Source organism: Phascolarctos cinereus, unplaced genomic scaffold (genome assembly GCF_003287225.1).
Source record: "Phascolarctos cinereus isolate Bilbo 61053 unplaced genomic scaffold, phaCin_HiC Scaffold_4;HRSCAF=312, whole genome shotgun sequence".
NCBI classification, from domain to species: Eukaryota; Metazoa; Chordata; class Mammalia; order Diprotodontia; family Phascolarctidae; genus Phascolarctos; species Phascolarctos cinereus.
Window position 1 is genome coordinate 653,524,500 of NW_027555847.1, and position 18,074 is coordinate 653,542,573.

General features: G+C 36.3%; 1 long non-coding RNA gene across 3 annotated transcripts in view; it reads left to right on the plus strand.

Annotated features, from left to right (window-relative positions):
- Window positions 1–16,352, plus strand: part of LOC110214221 (uncharacterized) — a 29,617-nt gene extending 13,265 nt beyond the window's left edge. The window contains exons 3-4 of one of the 3 annotated variants that reach the window (XR_013486368.1): window positions 5,546–5,777; window positions 15,893–16,352. This is a non-coding gene — a long non-coding RNA (uncharacterized LOC110214221). Of the gene's footprint in view, window positions 1–5,545; window positions 5,778–6,335; window positions 6,605–15,892 lie in introns of those variants that run through there. The other 2 variants (XR_002326230.2, XR_002326231.2) reach the window with 2 other exon arrangements.
- Window positions 16,353–18,074: the final 1,722 nt, after the last annotated feature.

Genomic DNA, 18,074 nt, shown 5'->3' on the forward strand with positions numbered 1-18,074 from the left:
TAGAGTTTAAATGACTTGCCCAGAATCACATAGCTATTAAGTGTCTAAGGCCAGTGTCGGGAAATATCATATCTTCCTGACTTCAAGCCCAGTGCTCTATGTACTGTACCATCAGATACCTCTAAAAGGAACTCTTTACAAAAATGGTGACTTTCTGAGGACAAAGAATAGAGTGTGTTTATGTCATTGTGAAACATGTTGGCTCTCTCACACCAAAGTACTTCAAAGGGCATTTAAGCTAAAAGAAGAAATTAACATCTTTCTTAATGACAATAATGAAGATAAAGCAAATTCATTTGTAACAAAAATTTCCTCCTAAAAAATGATTTGGTGGATTCTTTTAAACTTAGTAATCTAAATAAATTAACTCAGTCTTCAAATTCATACTCTGACTCAAAAATATAGTGACTGTGTTTATGAAAAAAATAACATTGAATAATGTACTAAATAATGTTTTGACATTTTCCCAGCTTAAAAATATTTGCCCTGCAAGTGAAATATAAGAAAGTAAAGAACTATTTATTAATCATGTAACCTGACTACAGAAACAATTCTCATTTTATTTTAAAGACCTATATATTTCTAAATATGATTGTGTAATGATGGATACGCTCAGAGCTGCCTTTCCCGTATACACTTGGAAGCTTTGAGGGCCTGCTACAGGGCCTATATGACTCATTGTTTAAGAGCTTGTGCTGTGAGATGAGTCCCTTAGCTGCAGAGCAAGAAGAGATGATAACTCTGCATGTACAAAAGGGAGCAACCCTCCCTCTCACCTTAGTCTTGGCTCTAATTCTTCCATGTGGGAAGTAACGCATTCTCTGTCCAGACTTGTGTAAAAGCGGGGAGCGGCAAGGCAGTACATTCTTCCACCCTACCATTACTCCCCAGTTGGCATGTGGCCTCAACTAATCAATTAATTTGCCCCTGGGTTCTCATCTATCTTTTGTGCTTTCTGTTCTTTCTTGATTAGACTATCCAGCAAGGTTGTTGTAGCAGATGTGTCCAGATTTAGATGGAATTTTGTGAGTTCAACAGGTCCAAAGATCATGAATCTCATAAGAACTGTTGGTTGTAGCCCCAGGAGCTCTTGAAGGAAAAAGTGGCTGAGTACAAAGTTCAAAGACAATTTAAGTTTGTAAAATAGAATCATGATGCAGAGCCAAGATGAAGTATAAAATGCTTAATCAAGAATCCCACAAACTACATTACTTCCTGATGAAGTTTAAATATTATTCTCCCCACAAATAGTAACTGTAATTTTAAGTTGTTAATGAATCCTGGTTTAAGTTGTTGGTTTTTTTTGAATGTGTGCTTGTCTAGTGTTCTGTGTTTAGCATTCCATGTATGTGTAGAAACACATTATCTGTCCTATCCCTGATTCATATTATACATTGAATACCTTTTCAACTTCCTCCTTTTTAAGCAGACCCTAGACATTAGCCCTAAGTAAAATTGTCCTTTGAATGGCAGGGTTGGGGACTTAATGAACCAAAGAGTGTGAGAAAAGGGAATATCTTCTCATTAGAGGCCAACCTCTCCAGGCCTGAACTGGTTCCAAATCACATGCCTGGGTATTGAACAGGAAGTGGAGACAGTATCCCCCAACCCTTGTGATGACATCACCATAGTTCATGGTTAGAAATGGTTAAGGAGCACTATTGTTGCATATAAATGTGATCCCTTTAGGCTTGCTCCATCTGAACAGCAGTAGTAAATAGACTATACATTGAAATAAGCGTTTGCATCTAAAAATCTGATGTTCTGCCTGTAGGTGAATGAAGAGTTCTCTGAATCATCGAACAAAATGATACAGAATTTGCTCCCATTTGTAAGCTTTCATTTATGTGAAGTGGGGTTGTTCTGTTGTAGCTGTTATAAAATATTGATCTTGGTTAGTAGTTAAAAAAGAATTATGAAGAATGATATCTTCAGTGATACCACCAATGAGAATGTTTGTGATGAGAAGCAAGCCCACCAGTCTAATGAACGCTATTATTCTGAATATATTTTTTAAATGTATAAATTTAGTAAGGGAGATGGGTCCGAGCATGGGCACTGGCCACTTTTGAGAGGATCCAGGGTCAGGCCCCTTGATAAAGCTGAGCATATATTTAGGACTCTTTCAGGAATACTGGTACTCTGGCTAGTGGATGATTGATTCCTCAGCTTTCCTAGCTCCCTGCACCTTACATATTGGAGCTATTTGGGAATCTGAAGATTTTTTTTTTCAGGTTTGCCTCCTAATGGGAGGAGGAGGCAAGCTAAGTGGCACATTGAATAGAGTGCTAGGCCTGGAATCAGGGAGACCTGGGTTCAAACCCAGCCTCAGACTCTTACTAGTTATATGAACCTAGTCACTTAACTTCTGTTTGACTCAGTTTTCTCAACTGTGAAATGGGGATGATAACAAAATGTAACTTACAGAGGTGTTGTGAGTATCAAATGAAATCATATTTGTGCTCTCTGTCTCTTTCTCTGTGTCTGTCTGTTTCTGTCTGTCTGTCTCTCTCTGTTTCTCTGTCTCTGTCTCTTTCTCTATTATATATATTTAAATATATATTTAATTGGAAGGCTCACATTGCCAAAATTTTTCTTTTTTTTCCCCCTCCCATTTTTCTTTTTTTTTTTCTCTTTAGAACTTGAACATATTACTGATCCAGAGCTGGGGGGAGGTGGAAAGAAGGTCTCTTGTGGAAGGTGGAGCTTGAGCTGAGTTGCAGGAAACCAGAGTTTCCAAGAGGCAGATGTAATGCGAGAGTGTTATCCATCAGGGATGTTCCATATCTGATTGGCCCACCAAGAGGCACTCTTAACTTGAGCCACCAGCTCACAGACCTTGAAAAGTACTTTCTCCTGTACATGTCCAAGATGGTCCTTTCCTAAGAGGCTGTCACATTGTTCACCAGAAGGTGCTCAGCCTGCATGAAACTTTAATGGGGCTTCTCCCCCACACCCCACAATTTTGTACTGCTAAACAGCTTGGATTAACTCCTCACTGGTTGATACTGATCTAGGTTAGAGAATGTAATGGAATATTGCTCAAAATATTATATAACCCCTGTCCCAAAGTCCATTAGTATGGGACTCTCTCTTTATTGATGGAAATAAATGCGCAAAGTCTGAGTTGAGACAGGTACTCCTGTGCTTCAAGTATCAATATAATCCACAGGGCTCAGTCTCAGCAGGTTCCAAGCCCTCTCAAGTGTGGGCCATAGAAGCAAAGCAGGATAATAGCACCGTCAGTGCTGAGCTGCAGTCACGTAACCTAAGATGATCAGGATACATAAAGTGACAAGCTTGGGATATAATACCTGCTCACTTCAGACTGTGCAGGGGCTTACAAAAGGATAAAAGCAAGAAGTTCCAATGAACACCACATATAGAAACCCCAACTGTTTATCATCTGCACTGAATCCTAGGTATTTTACTTTGGGAACTCCCCAGTACAACAAGAGTGGAAAGTTGAGGCTAGAATTAAGTAAGAGGACAGGTGTATTCTCATTGCATGAGTGGGATGTGAGATGTGACTAAGGTTCATCCCACAGAGTCTAGCTCACTGATTTCTGACCATTCAGAGAAAGATGTAGGAGGATTTCTTTGTCTAAGATTGAAGACCCCTGAAATCATCTCAAAGAAACGTTGATTAATGGCATCATCGTAGAATCTAGCAGCCCTTATGCATTACTCATAGTACTAGTGACTAATAAAAATGGAAAGATGTCTTGATTGCCTAACTTTGAACAAAAGGACTAGAGTGGACAATACACTATGCTGCAGGTACAAGATGCCCTGAATTGTTTGCTAGGCAGCTAGATGTTTTTAGTCTAGACTTGTGTAGTGAATACTACCAGATTTCTATGCCTGAGGAAGACAAGGAAAAGACTTCTGTCATCATTCAAAGTACTCACAGTTTAGCCAACCAATGGAGAGCTAACCCTTGCAAAGTAACTGAGAGACTGGGCAACTTGCCGGTCTACAAAATAATCCCTAAGAATGGATGGGACTCTATCAGGACTATTCACAGTATCTACTTATTGCTAATAGGAGAATTAGTTGGACTTTCTAATGAGCAAGAGGAGAGAACTGATGGCTACTCACCTAGAAAAAGACTGAGAAAAGGGACTTCCATGAGCTTTACAAAGACCTTCTGATGCACATATGGGCACTGAAAGTGATCCATAAGGTGAAGGAAAATGTGTGTATTATTACAGAGCAGGAGACCTAAACCCAGAGGCAGTTCCCTTCTGGCCCAAAATTACTGCAGAGACTCATAGGGTACAGATTCAACTCACAGAGGTAAAAAAATACTGATAGCCAACCTGGCATGGCTGCCAACTCAAGCGTAGATGCACAAGTCTATAATGATGCTGATGCTCAGCTCACGTAAACTACTAGCTCAGGTACAGAAGGAAGAAAATCAGTCAATGACAGAAGAACTAGGCCTACTAGGCCAGTCACTAAGCTAAGTTATGGTGTCACAAGTAAACCCGAAGATGTAGTTACACATGTCTCTAGGTGACAATGCTAGAGATTGCCCAAGTGAAATGCGCCTTACCTGTAATTGCATATATTTTGCATGTAAATTGCTGCATGTTTAAGTATGCTTGTTTTTATTTTGCTGTTATGTTCATTTTACTATGTTTTATATTGTTTATACTATAGCAATGTCAGTTAAATATTATATGTAGATGCTACATCTTATAGTTAAGTTGTATTTTACACATAGGCCTATTAATATTGTTTCAGCTAGGGGCAGCTAGAGGACACAGTGGATAGAACACCAGCCCTAAAGTCAGGAGGACCTGAGTTCAAATCTGGCCTCAGATCAAACACTTGACCCTTACTAGCTGTGTGACCCTGGGCAAGTCACTTAACCCCAATTACCTAAAAAAACCCATACATATATATATTATATATATATATATATACACACACACACACACATATATATATTTATATATATATATATACACACATATATATATTATATATATATATGTATGTGTATATATATATATATATGTATGTGTATATATATAGTTTCAGCTAGCTAGCTTTGCTTTGTTAGTTAACCATGCTTACTACTTTTAATTGATTGCTAAGTATTATGGACATACATGTACTTTTGAAATGTGCATGTGTTATGTGCTATATGTAGTTAGGCATGTTGTCACTGTAGTATCCTCACAGAGGATTATATTCTGTATAGTGCCATGTCTATAGTCTGCAAGTACTGTTAGTATGCATTTATTTTATTTTAGTTTCAATGAGTACTTAAGATTGGTTATCTGGGATGCCAGGAAAATCTTCCTTTTTTTTTTTGGCTTGGTTTTTTTTGTTTGTTTGTTTTGTTTTTGGTGAGGCAATCAGGGTTAAGTGACTTGCCCAGGGTCACACAGCTAATGAGTATCATGTGTCTCAGGCTGGATTTGAACTCAGGTCCTCCTGACTCCAGGGCCAGTGCTCTATCCACTGTGCCACCTAGCTGCTCCCCTTGTTGTTTTAAAGCACTGATGTTTGTATTTCTGCTGTTTACTTACAGGTTTTGGACTTGCCTCATCTGATATTTAAAAGGGACTGCAAAGTCTTTCAGCCAAGGTCAGGAATGTAATGCCTGACTCGAAGCCCATTGATAGAGCCCTTATTGGTAGATGAAAGCCCTGTCCTGTGTGAAGGTCAGGGAAGAGTTGGCTACTGATAGGAAGAGCTCCAGCCTTTCTCGGTCCTCTTTGGGATTCTTCAAGCTTCAAATCATCTTCAGGACTTTTCAAAAGGTGAGTTACTTTGGATGCTTCTAAGCTTCTAGCTTTGAAAGAGAAGGTAGAAGAGGCCACTCTACTCATTGCTGAAGGGAAAGACTTTAGGAAAATGTGAGAGGAGCTGGCAGCCTCCATCATGTCTGCATCCCCACCTTGTCACACTAAAGGCTTTGGGGAGTTTTTCCCTTGGGTGAGATCTAGAACTCTCTCTTCTAGTTGAGCTGCATTAACTCACTCCCAGTTCACTCTGTTTTGTTGGGTATACTTTCTCCTATGTATAATTTCTGTGATTTCTTTCTCACTATGATTCGAAAAATGGGTTTCTTTGCTATTTGCTATATGTGTTCTTTGTGAAATTGGTTTTAGGGCAAGGGGTCAAGCCTTGGCTATAGAGGTAGGAGTTCCCTTTCCTTCCCAAAAGGAAAAGGCAATCAGAAGTTAGATTGAATGTGATCACATCCCCTACACTAATAATATTTAAGGGAACAGGTAGATATAATTCTAGCCCAGTATCCCCTCCCTCTGAGAACAGAGTGGTGGCCTCTGGCTCCAACTTTCCCCTTCCCCTCCTAGCAGAAATGAAGATTTTCCTCGGAGAAAGATGGAAGGAGAAGAGGACTAGAGATGTCTATTCTGCCTCCCTTGGAGCCATGCAACAACAGCCCTCACCACAAGTGGGCCTTGCTATACATTGGGTCTTCTTTTCCTACAATTAAAATATGAAAAGTGCTGTCTATGCCTAGTTCACCCAGATTTGTTCAATTATATTAATAGATACAGAGACAGCATACTGTCATCATGATGTTTATCGTACATAGAATAAAATGAAAAGGAAAAATAAATGATTAATGTACAGAAGCATATCCCTTTAACCATCCTTTTGCTCCCCTCCTGGTTGGTCTCCCAAATCTTCAGCCACAGAGGGGAGAATTCCCAACTATATACGCAGGGGACTCATGGATGAGGAATAGGACCAAAGACAAGCAGGAAAGAAATATATCACTATTTTCAGGTAATATGATAGTTTACTTAGAGAAGTCTAATGATTCATCAAATCAATTGAAACAATTGATAATTTCAGTAAAATAGGCTATAAAATGAACTCACAAAATCACCATCTTTTCTATATGTTATTAACAAAAACCAACAAAAGGGGATAGAGAAATTCCATTTATAATATGTATATAATATATAAAATACATAAAATATCAGGGAGTCCACTTAATAGCAGTCAGCATACATACATATATACATATATATATGCATATGTGTATACACACACACACACACACACACACACACGATTTTAAGGTTTGCTAAGTGCTTTACAAATGTTATCTCATTTTATCCTCACAACAACTCTGGGAGGTCCCTATTTTACAGATGAGGAAACTGAAACTGAAAGAGGTTAAGCGAGTTGCCCAGGGTCTCATAGCGAGTTAGTATCCGAGACAGGATTTAAACTCAGGTCTTCCTGACTCTTAAGTACAGTGCTCTATCCAATTCTGATATACCAAGATATATTCAGGACTTATATGAATAAAACTACAAAATGCTCTAGCACTTAACACATTTGCTGGTACATAGTGGCACTTAATGCTTGTTGATTTGACTGATTTTACAGAAGTAAAAGAAGACATAAATAACTGGAGAACTATTAACTGCCCATGGTTGGGCCATGCCAATATGATAAAAATAATGGTACTAAGTAAGTAAATTTTCAGATTTAATGCCATACTAAATTTCCAAACATTGCTTCATAGACCTAGACAAGGTCGCAACAAAAAATTATATAGGGGAAGAAGAAATCAAGAATTTCAAATGGGGCAGCTAGGTGGTGCAGTGGATAGAGCTCTGGCCTTGGAGTCAGGAGGACCTGAGTTCAAATCCAGTCTCAGACACACAATACATGACACTTACTAGCTGTGTGACCTTGGCCAAGTCACTTAACCCTGATTGCAAAGCAAAAAAAAAAAAAAGAATTTCAAAAGAAACAATGAAAAAGTAGGAACGAATGGTCTAATAGTAGCAGTTTTTTAACTATGCTATAAAGCAGTAATCATCAGAACAATTTAGTACTGGTTAAAAAATAGAAAACCTGATTAATATCAAGTAGTTGGTATGGTGGAAAGAGTGCTGTGCCTCGAATTAGGAAAACCCAGGCCTCAGAAAAGACTCAATCAAACATACAAGGATAGTATTCAGTAATACCAAAGACACAAACTATTAGTATAAATATTCCTCTTTTTGACAAAAACTGCTGGAAAAACCAGAAAGCAATCTAGCAGAAATAGGTGACATCTTATATAACACAGCCAATTCCAAATAGATAAGTCACCAAAATAAAAGGTATCATTATTTTTTTTAATTGGAGGAGGAAATCTATGGCCAGAGGAGAAGTCTTAACTAAGTAAGGGATAGAAGTGATCATAGAAGATAAAATGAACAATTTTGATTGGACAAAATTGGAGAGATTTTGTATAAGCAAAATAAATGCAATTGGGATGAGAAGGGAAATAATGGAGAAAAATTTTCACAGCAGATTTCTCTGATAAAGGTTGAATATCTAGAAAATATAAATAATTTACTCAAATATATAAGAAAAAGAACAATTCTGTAATAGATGAATAGTCAAATGATATGATTATGCAATGCTGCAATGCTCAAATGAAGAAGCAGGAATTATCAACAACTACATGAAAACACTTATAAAAAGAAGCTGAGGGAGTATTTTGGGAAAAAGGCAGAGTAGGTTAGAAGGTTCCAGACTCTCCAGATTTCCTCCACAAACAAAACAGAACAATGTCTCAAAGTAGAGGCAAAAATAAACAAAAATGGGATAAAGCAGTTGTCCTCCTAAGATAACTTGAGAGGACCTCAGGAAAGACTTGGCCTCTAGAGGTAGAGGTTTGGACTGATTGAAGTGCGAACACCTCCAGGCTGACTCTGCTGAATCAACAAACAACAAGCCCTGGGGGAAACCTCCACCTCAGGAACTTTCATCTCATGGACTGTATGGGGGTCCCATGGCTGAGTAGGGGAAGACTGAAGGACCCTCTTCTATCTCAGAATGCCGGGTACAGCTATGCTGACCAGACAGGATCCTGGCTGCAGCCAGCAGCAAGAAGGAGTGAGCACACACCTCATGAATATGGTAGCAGAAGGACAGGGACCCTGTGGGTTGTTGGCCCTTGCAGAAGAGCAGAGTCTCAGATTTTGGTTCCAGGGCAGAGGAGAGAGCTGAACTTTTCAGAAGCAGGAGGATGGCAGGGAGCAAGAGTATTTGCAGGATAGCATGGCTGGGGGCCCTAGCTATGGCTTAGGGGGTGAAGAGGAGTGCCAGAGGTTTGGGCCCCTGGACAGAGTTCAAAAAATAACAGTAAGAAGGACCTGAGGCCTGGGGTACCATTCCCTACACCCTGGGATCAGAACCTGATTACAATAATAAGCTGCTAAAAATAAAACAAAACAAAAATTAAAAAATGAGTAAGCAGAGGAGGAAGAACCTAACCATAGATAGCTACTATGGGATAGAGAAGATCTGGGTTCATATTCATAGGAAGATAATGAAGTTAAAAAAAGCCACTTCTACCCCAAAGAGAAATGTCAAATGGTCAGAAGCCCAAAAAGAGTTCTTGTAAGAACTTAAAAAGGACTTCAAAAATCAAATAAGAAAGATTGAGGGGAAATCAGTGGGAAAAAAATAAGAGCAATCCAAGAAAATCAAGAAAATTATGAAAAGAGAGTCAATCAATTGGAAAAAGAAATCCAAGAACTTAAGGAAGAAAATAACTCCTTGAAAACTAGAATTGGGCAAGGGGAAGTGAATGACTTTATAAGATACCACAAAATAAGAAAGCAAATCAAAAGAATAAAAAAAAAAGAGAATGTGAAACATGTCATTAGAAAAATAATTGATCTGGAGAACAGATTGAGGAGAGACAATATAAGAATTGTTGGACTACCTGAAAGTTACAATAAAAAAAATCTCGATACAATATTACAAGAAATTATTAAGGAAAATTGTCCTGAAGTTCTAGAACAAGAGTGGAAAGTAGAAATAGAAAAAAATCCACTGATCACCACCTGAAAGAGATCCTAATGTGAAAACTTTTAGGAATATCAGTTTCAAAGCTGCCAGGTTAAGGGGAAAATATTACAAGCAACAGGTAAAAAAAAACGATTTAAATATTTCAGAGCTACAATCAGAATTACACAAGACCTAATAGCTTCTACAGTGAAAGACCATAGGTCTTGAAACATTGTATTTCAAGGAGCAAAAGAGCTAGGGTTGTGACCAAAAATAACTTACCCAGAAAAGTTGAGTGTAATCCTGAGCAGCAACCAACAAAATGGACATTTAACAAACTGAAAGAATTTCAGGTATTTGTAACAAAAACACCAGAGCGCAGTGGAAAATTTGTCATATAATATCCAGGAGAAATATGAGGTAAACATTAGCAACCTATTATAAGAGACTCAATAAGGTCAAACTGTTAACTTCTTATATGTGACAATGTTATCAGAATTCTTAAGACTGTCATTATTGCTTGGGTAGTTTGAAAGAAAGGTTGGGGCTGAGTTGAGTATGATGAGGTGTTTCTAAAAAAACAAAACTGGGTAGCAAAAGGTAAAAAGGAGTAATTATCTCATACAAATGAGGCGTGGAAAGGACTAACTGATACAGAGGAAAAAGGTGGGAGTGAAGTGTTGGTAGTGCTGAAACCTTATTTCATCTGATCTGAGTGAAAGAGGAAACAACATGTACATTAGAAGGGTATAAAATTTATAAAGAAATGAGTGCAAGGGGACAGGATAATGGAGGGACTTTGAAAAGGGTGTGTAGATTAAGATTTAGGAGAGTGGAGGAAGAGGATTAGGGAGGAACACAGAGGGGTGGATAGAATAAGGAATAGGAGAGTAAAGGGAGGGGATAAGGAAGGGATTTTTTTAAAGGGTGTGGATTAGGGAGGTAGTGGTTAGGAGTAAATTAGGTGCATGAAGAGGGATAGGGTAAAAAGAGAGGCTGAGAAGGACAATAATGAAAAATTGGATGGAGGGAAATACACAAATAGTAATTATAACTTTGAATGTGAATGGGAAGAACTCACCCATAAAAAGGAAACTGGTAGCAGAATGGTTTAAAAATCAGAATCTGACAATATGTTGTTTACAAGAAACACATTTAAAAATAAGAGATACACACAGAGTTAAAAAATAAAGGACTGAAGAAGAATCTTTTATGCTTCAGCTGATGTAAAAAAAAAAGCAGGAGTAGCAGTCATGATCTCAGACAAAGTTAAAGCTAAAATACATTTAATTAAAAGAGATAAACTGAAACTACATTATGATAAAAGGTACCATAGACAATGAAGCAATATCAATACTGAACCTATATGCACCATATACTATAGCATCTAAATTTTTAAAAGAAAAATTTAATGAATTACAGGTGGAAATAGACAGTAGTACTATAATAGCAGGGGACTTTAATCTTCCCCTCTCAGAACTAGATAATTCAAACCAAAAATTAAATAAGAAAGAAGTGAATAGAATTTTAAATAAGCTAGATGTGATTGATATCTGGAGAGAATTGAATGGGAATAGAAAGGAATACACCTTTTTCTCAGTGGTACATAGTACCTTTGCAAAAATTGACCATATGTTAGGGCATAAAATTTTTATAGTTAAAAGCAGAAATATTAAATGCATCCTTTTCAAATTGCAATATCATAAAAATTACATTTAACATGGAACTATGGAAATGTAGGATAAAAACTAATTGGAGACTAAACAACCTAATTTTATAGAATGAGTGGGTTAAAGAAGAAATCATAGAAACAATCAATAATTTCATTAAATAGAATGATGATAATGAGACAACATATCAAAACCTATGGGACACAGCAAAATCAGTAATCAGAGGAATATTTATATCTCTAAATGCTTACATCAATAAAATAGTGAAAGAGCAGACCAATGAATTGGGTATGCAATTTAAAAAACTAGAAAAAGAAAAACTAAAAATCCCCAAATTAAACATTAAATTGGAAATCCTAAAAATTAAAGGTGAGATTAATAAAATTGAGTTTAAGAAAATCATTGAATTAATAAATAAAACCAGGAGATTATTTTATGAAAAAAATAGATAAATCATTAGTTAATATGATTTTAAAAGAGAAGAAAACCAAAGCATTGCTATTAAAAATGAATAAAGTAAATATACCACTAACAAAGAGGAAATCAAAGCAATTGTAGGGAGTTATTTTGCCCAATTATATGGCAATAAATTTAGCAATTTAAGTGAAATGGATGAATATTTGCAAAAAATTTAACTGCCTAGATTAGAGAAGAGGAAATAGAATATCTAAATAGACCTGTTTTAGAAAAAGAAATTGAATAGGCCATAAATGAGCTTCCTAAGAAAAAAAACCACCAGGACCAGATGGATTTACAAACATTTAAAAACCAACTAATTCCAATATTAAATAAATTATTTGGAATAATAGGTAAAGAAGGGGTCCTACCAAATTCCTTTTATGGAACAAATATGATATTGATAACTAAGCCAGGAAGAGTAAAAAGAGAGAAAGAAAATTATAGACCAATTTCTTTATTGAATATAGCTGGAAAAATCCTGAATAAAATTCTGGATTTTACAACAATATATTACAAAGATTGTACATTGTGACCAAGTGGAATTTATACCAGGAATGCAGGGATGGCTTAACATAAGGAAAACTATTAATGTAATTGGCTATATCAATAATAAAAGTAACAAAAATCATATGATTATATCAATAGATGCAGAAAAGACTTTTGATAAATTACAACACATTCCTATTAAAAAAACCAACAACAAACCTGAAAGTAGAGGTATAAACGGATTTTTCCTTAAGTTGATAAGAAACATTTACCTAAAATCAGCAGCAAGCATTATTTGTAATGGGGATAATAAGCTAGAAGCCTTCTCAGTAAGATCAGGTATGAAACAAGGATGCCCACTGTCACCAATATTATTCAATATTGTATTGGAAATCCTAGTAGTAGAAATAGGAGAAGAAAAAGAAATCAAAGGAATCAGGGCAATGAGGTAATAAAACTATCTCCTTTTTTCAGATGATAGGATGATATACTTGGAAAATCCTAAAGATTCAACTAAAAAGTCAATTGAAACAATAATTTTAGCAAAGTACCAGAATATAAAGTAAACCCACAAAAATCATTAGCATTCCTACATATCACTAACAAAAAATCATGCAAAAAGAGATAGAAAGAGAAACCCCATTTAAAATAACTTTAGACAATATAAAATACCTGGATGTTCACCTGCCGAAAGAGACCCAGAAACTATGTGAACAAAATTAAAAAATTTTTTATATAAATAAAATCAGATTTAAATAATTGGAGACATATTAATTATTCATGAGTAGACAAGGCCAATATAATGAAAATGAGAGTTCTACCTAAGTTAATTTACTTATTCAATGCCATACCAATCAAACTACCAAAAAATTGTTTTATTGAGCTAGAAAAAAATAAAATTCATTTGGAAAAACAAAAGGTTAAGAATATCAAAAGAACTAATGAAAAAAATGTAAAGGTAGGAGGTTTAGCAGTACTAGATCTTAAACTATATTATGAGGCAGTAATTATCAAAACTATCTGGTACTGGTTAAGAAATAGAAAGGCAGATCAGTAGAACAGAGTAGACATACAATTTACAGCAGCAAATGACTATAGTAACCTTCTGTGTGACAAGTGTAAAGATTTAAGTTTTGGGGATAAGAATTCATTATTTGGTAAAAATTGTTGGGAAAGCTGGAAAGCAGTCTGTCAGAAAGTGGGCGTACATAGACCAATATCTTATACCATTTACCAAGATAAGGTCAAAGTAGATACATGACCTAGATATAAAGGGAGATATTACAAGAAAATTTGAAGAACACGGAACCTATTACTTAATCACACTTATGAATTGGCAAACAATTTATGAATAAACAAGAGATAGGGAGCATTGTGAGATATAAAATGGATAATTTTGATTACATTAAACTAGAAAGGTTTTGTACAAATAAAACCAATGTAGCAAAGATCAGAAGGAAAGCAGAAGACTGGGGGAAAATTTTTATAGATAGTTTCTTAACATAAATGTCTCATATCTCAAATATAGAAAGAACTTTGTCAAATCTATGAGAATCTGAGTCATTCTCCAATTGATAAATGGTCAAACGATATAAACAGGCAGTTTTCTGATGAAGAAATCAAAACAGATGATCATATGAAAAAATGCTCTAAATCATTATTGTTTAGAGAAATGCAAATTAAAACAACCCTGAGACATCATTTTATACCTATCAGATTGGCTAAAATGATAGAAGAAGAAAATGACAAATGTTGGTGGGGATATGGAAAAATTGAGACATTAATTTACCTTTGGTGGAACTGTGAACAAGTCCAGCCATTTTGGAGAGCAATCTGGAATTATGCCCAAAGAGTTATTAAACTGCCTATACTCTTTGACCCAGCAATACCACTATTAGGTCTGTTTCCCAAGATGATTAGAAAAAAAAGAAAAGAACCTATATGTTCTAAAATGTTTATAGCAGCTTTCTTTGTGGTGGCAAAGAACTGGAAATTGTGGGGATGCCTGACAATTGGTGAATGGCTAAACAAGTTGTGGTATATGATCATGAAGGAATACTACTATGCTATAAGAAATGATGAGCTTGATGATTTTAGATAAACATGGAAAGACTTGCATGAAATAATGAAGAGCAAAATGAGCAGAACCAAGAGAATATTGTATCCAGTAAAAACAATATTGTTTTAAGAACAACTTCAAGTGTCTAAGTCATTTTGACTATTATAAATACCCAAATAAACTATAAAGGACCTATGAAAGAAGATGCTATCTGCATGCAGAGAAAAAACTGATAAATAAAAGTATGTATGCTATGGTTTTACATATATATATATATATATATATGTATATGTATATGTATATGTATACACACACACACACATATATTTATATCTAATGATAGCCATGGGGGGGGGAAAGAAATTACGTGATTATTATATATTTAAAAGGAAAAACAAGTTGTACATAATAGATTTTCAGTTTCACATGCAATCCCCTTTTTTTCTATTCTACTTTGTCATGAAATGCTTGTTTTATTTCTTAAGTTCAAAATTAAACTAAATTAAGTTTTTTTTAATTACATGGAAAAATGTTTACTAACAATAAGAGAAATGGGAATTAAAACAACTGAGTCCCACTTCATATTCATCAGATTGGCAAGGATGAGAAAAAAAAAGAAAATTATTGTTGTAGAAGAAGTGGGAAAACAGACATACTAATGCATTATTGGTATAATATGAAACAACTTGAAAATATGCTGTCAAAGCCACTAAATTATACGTACTCTTTGATTCAGCCTTTGACACTTTTGATTGTATTCTCCTCCTGTATAATTTCTCCTGTCTACGTTTTTGTGATACTGCTCTTTCCTGGTTTTCTTTCTATCTGTCTAACCACTCCTTCTTAGTCTCCTTAGCCGAATCCTCATGCAGGCCACACCCAATGATCATGAGGCTGTCCTGGGCCCTTTGCTCTTGTACTTTTATGCTATCTTGCTTAGTGATCTCATCAGTTCCTGTGGATTCACTTTTCATCTCTATGCAGGTGATTCCTGGATCTATATATCCAGCCCTAATCTCTCTCCTGAGTTCTAATCTCTAGAACTTGATGTCCCATAGACATCTTAAATCCAAAATGTCCAAAACAGAGCACATTATCTTTTCCCCTAAATCTTCTCTTCCAAAATTTCTTATTATTGTCAAAATTGGTACCACTTCACACCTATCAGATTGGCCAACATGACAGAAAAGGAAAATGATAAATGCTGGAGGGGATGTGGCAAAATAAATACACTAGTGTACTATTGGTGGAATTGTGAACTGGTCTAACCATTCTGGAGAACGATTTGGAACTATGCCCAAAGAGCTATATGACTATGCATACCCTTTGAACCAGCAATGCCACTAGATCTGTATCCCAAAGAGATCAAAGAAAAGGGAAAAGAATCTATAGGTACAAAAATATTTATAACAGCTCTTTTCTGTAGTGGCAAAGAACTGAAAATTGAGGAGATGCTCACCAATTGGGGAATGGCTGAACAAGATGTGATTATGATTGTGATGGAATATTGTGCTAGAAGAAATTATGTGCAAGATGGTTTCAGAAAAACCTGGGAAGACTTGTATGAACTGATGCAAAGTGAAGTGAGCAAAACCAGAGAACACTGTATACAATAACAGCAATATTGTAAGAATGATCAACTGTGAAAGACTTAGCTACTCTGATCAACACAATTATCCAAGACAATTCCAAAGGACCCATGATGAAAAATGCAATCCACTTCCAGGGTGAGAACTATGAACTCTGAGTACAGCTTGAATCATACTTTTTTCACTTTCTTTATGTTTCTTGCTTTTTATTTTTATTTTTTTTACAACATGGCTAATATGAAATATGTTTTGCATGACACATATATAATTGATATTATATTCCTTGACTTCTCAATGGGTGGGGGAGAAGTGGGAGGGAGGGAGAGAATTTGGAACTTGATTTTTTGAAAATGAGTGTTACAAATAAATTTTTAAAATTTTATATAAAATAAAATACAAAATTTAAAAGGGAGTAACTTCATCCCTATCTGTCCTCTTCCTTTAACTCTCCATGTGGCATGATATAATTTTAGGGGTTTCCTAAGAGGGGTATGGAAGGATTGACTCTTCATTCTGGCAGTTTGGTGACTGCTTCCATGTGGCAGGTAGAACCAGGGGCCTCAATTTGATGAGCTCAGGTTTGGGCATCTAGCTTAACCTCTTAAATTTAGTTGCTTTGCCTGATCATAGGTGTCTGAACATTGATCTTGAGAAAGACATGTAGGCTTGGACATATATAAATCTTGTGCATTTGAGAGGTCTGGAGATCCTGGGTCCTCAGTTGGTCCTGGTTACACCTTGGGAGGAGTCCTTGGGAATTACTTCAGTGCTTCTTAGAGAAGATGACCACTGGGTGGTAGAGCCCCAAGCACTGGCCTGCCTTCCTAGAAAACATGGCCTTGGAGAGAATTGTTTGCACAATGCAAAGCTGAGGTAAAATTCAAAATGCCTAGTCAGAAATCCTGTAAACTGCTTCATGTTCTAAGGTTTAATTCTCAACATCCCAGCAGAGTCCAACAGTAATTATTATTGCTACTTAAGTTTTTGCCAATGCATGCCTGTAAGAGCTTTTCAGGTTAAACATTTCTTTTACGTGTAAGAAATCAATATCTAGCCCATACTTGATTCATATTATGTGTTGAGCACTTTTCTATTCCATCCTTTGGCGATACCCAGGATGTGAGCCAAACTTGAGATTTAAATATTTAGTTATTGGTTGTTGTCCTTTGTAATCAAAGAGGACCAAAATAACATCACTATGTCAGGTCAATGTGCAATGTGTCCAACTGGCCAGTCAGCCAAATATGAGCTCTCAACGCTCTATCCTAGGTTGGCACAAATAGTCTGTATGAACATTTGGAATGGAGATATCCCTAAATGTATGCATCTCATGTTTCTTTTGAGCTGTTGCATTTCTGCTTTGCCCATACAGCAAAGCACTTTCTTTGATAGAGGCACGTCCTAGGCACTGTGACAGTGAGTCCCGTGTCTCACAATGGATTCCAAAGTTCTACAGAGAAACCTTGAGAGTGTCTTTGTATCACTTCTTCTGACCTAAGGAAGTTTTGAAGTGAGGAGGATTTTAGGGAAACGATAACGTTTTCAGTTTTGGACATGTTGAGTCAGAGATGTCTGTGGTATTACCCTCTCTGTTGTACTTCTGTCTCTGGACTTTGCCATCATGACACTTAGCTGCATTTTCACCATGGAATTTTTCTTTTCTTTTCTTTTCTTTTTAAGGCAATTGGGGTTAAGTGACTTGCCTAGGGTCACACAGCTAGTGTCAAGTGTTTGGTCTGAGGGCAGATTTGAACTCAGGTACTCCTGACTTCAGGGCTGGTGCTCTATCCACTGTGCAACCTAGCTCCCCACCATGGAACTTTTCTCAGTGCCTGGTGAATTCTTTCTTGGTCCTTATTTTGGGAATGGGCCAAGGTCACCATGCTTCATTCACCACCTGGCTGTGCTGACTCCTTCCAGACTTTATTACCAACACAGGTACACACCTTTCTGCTCCCTTTTATGAGCTGTCTTCTCTCATCAGAATGCAGACTCTTGGAGAGTGGGTATTAGTGGCAG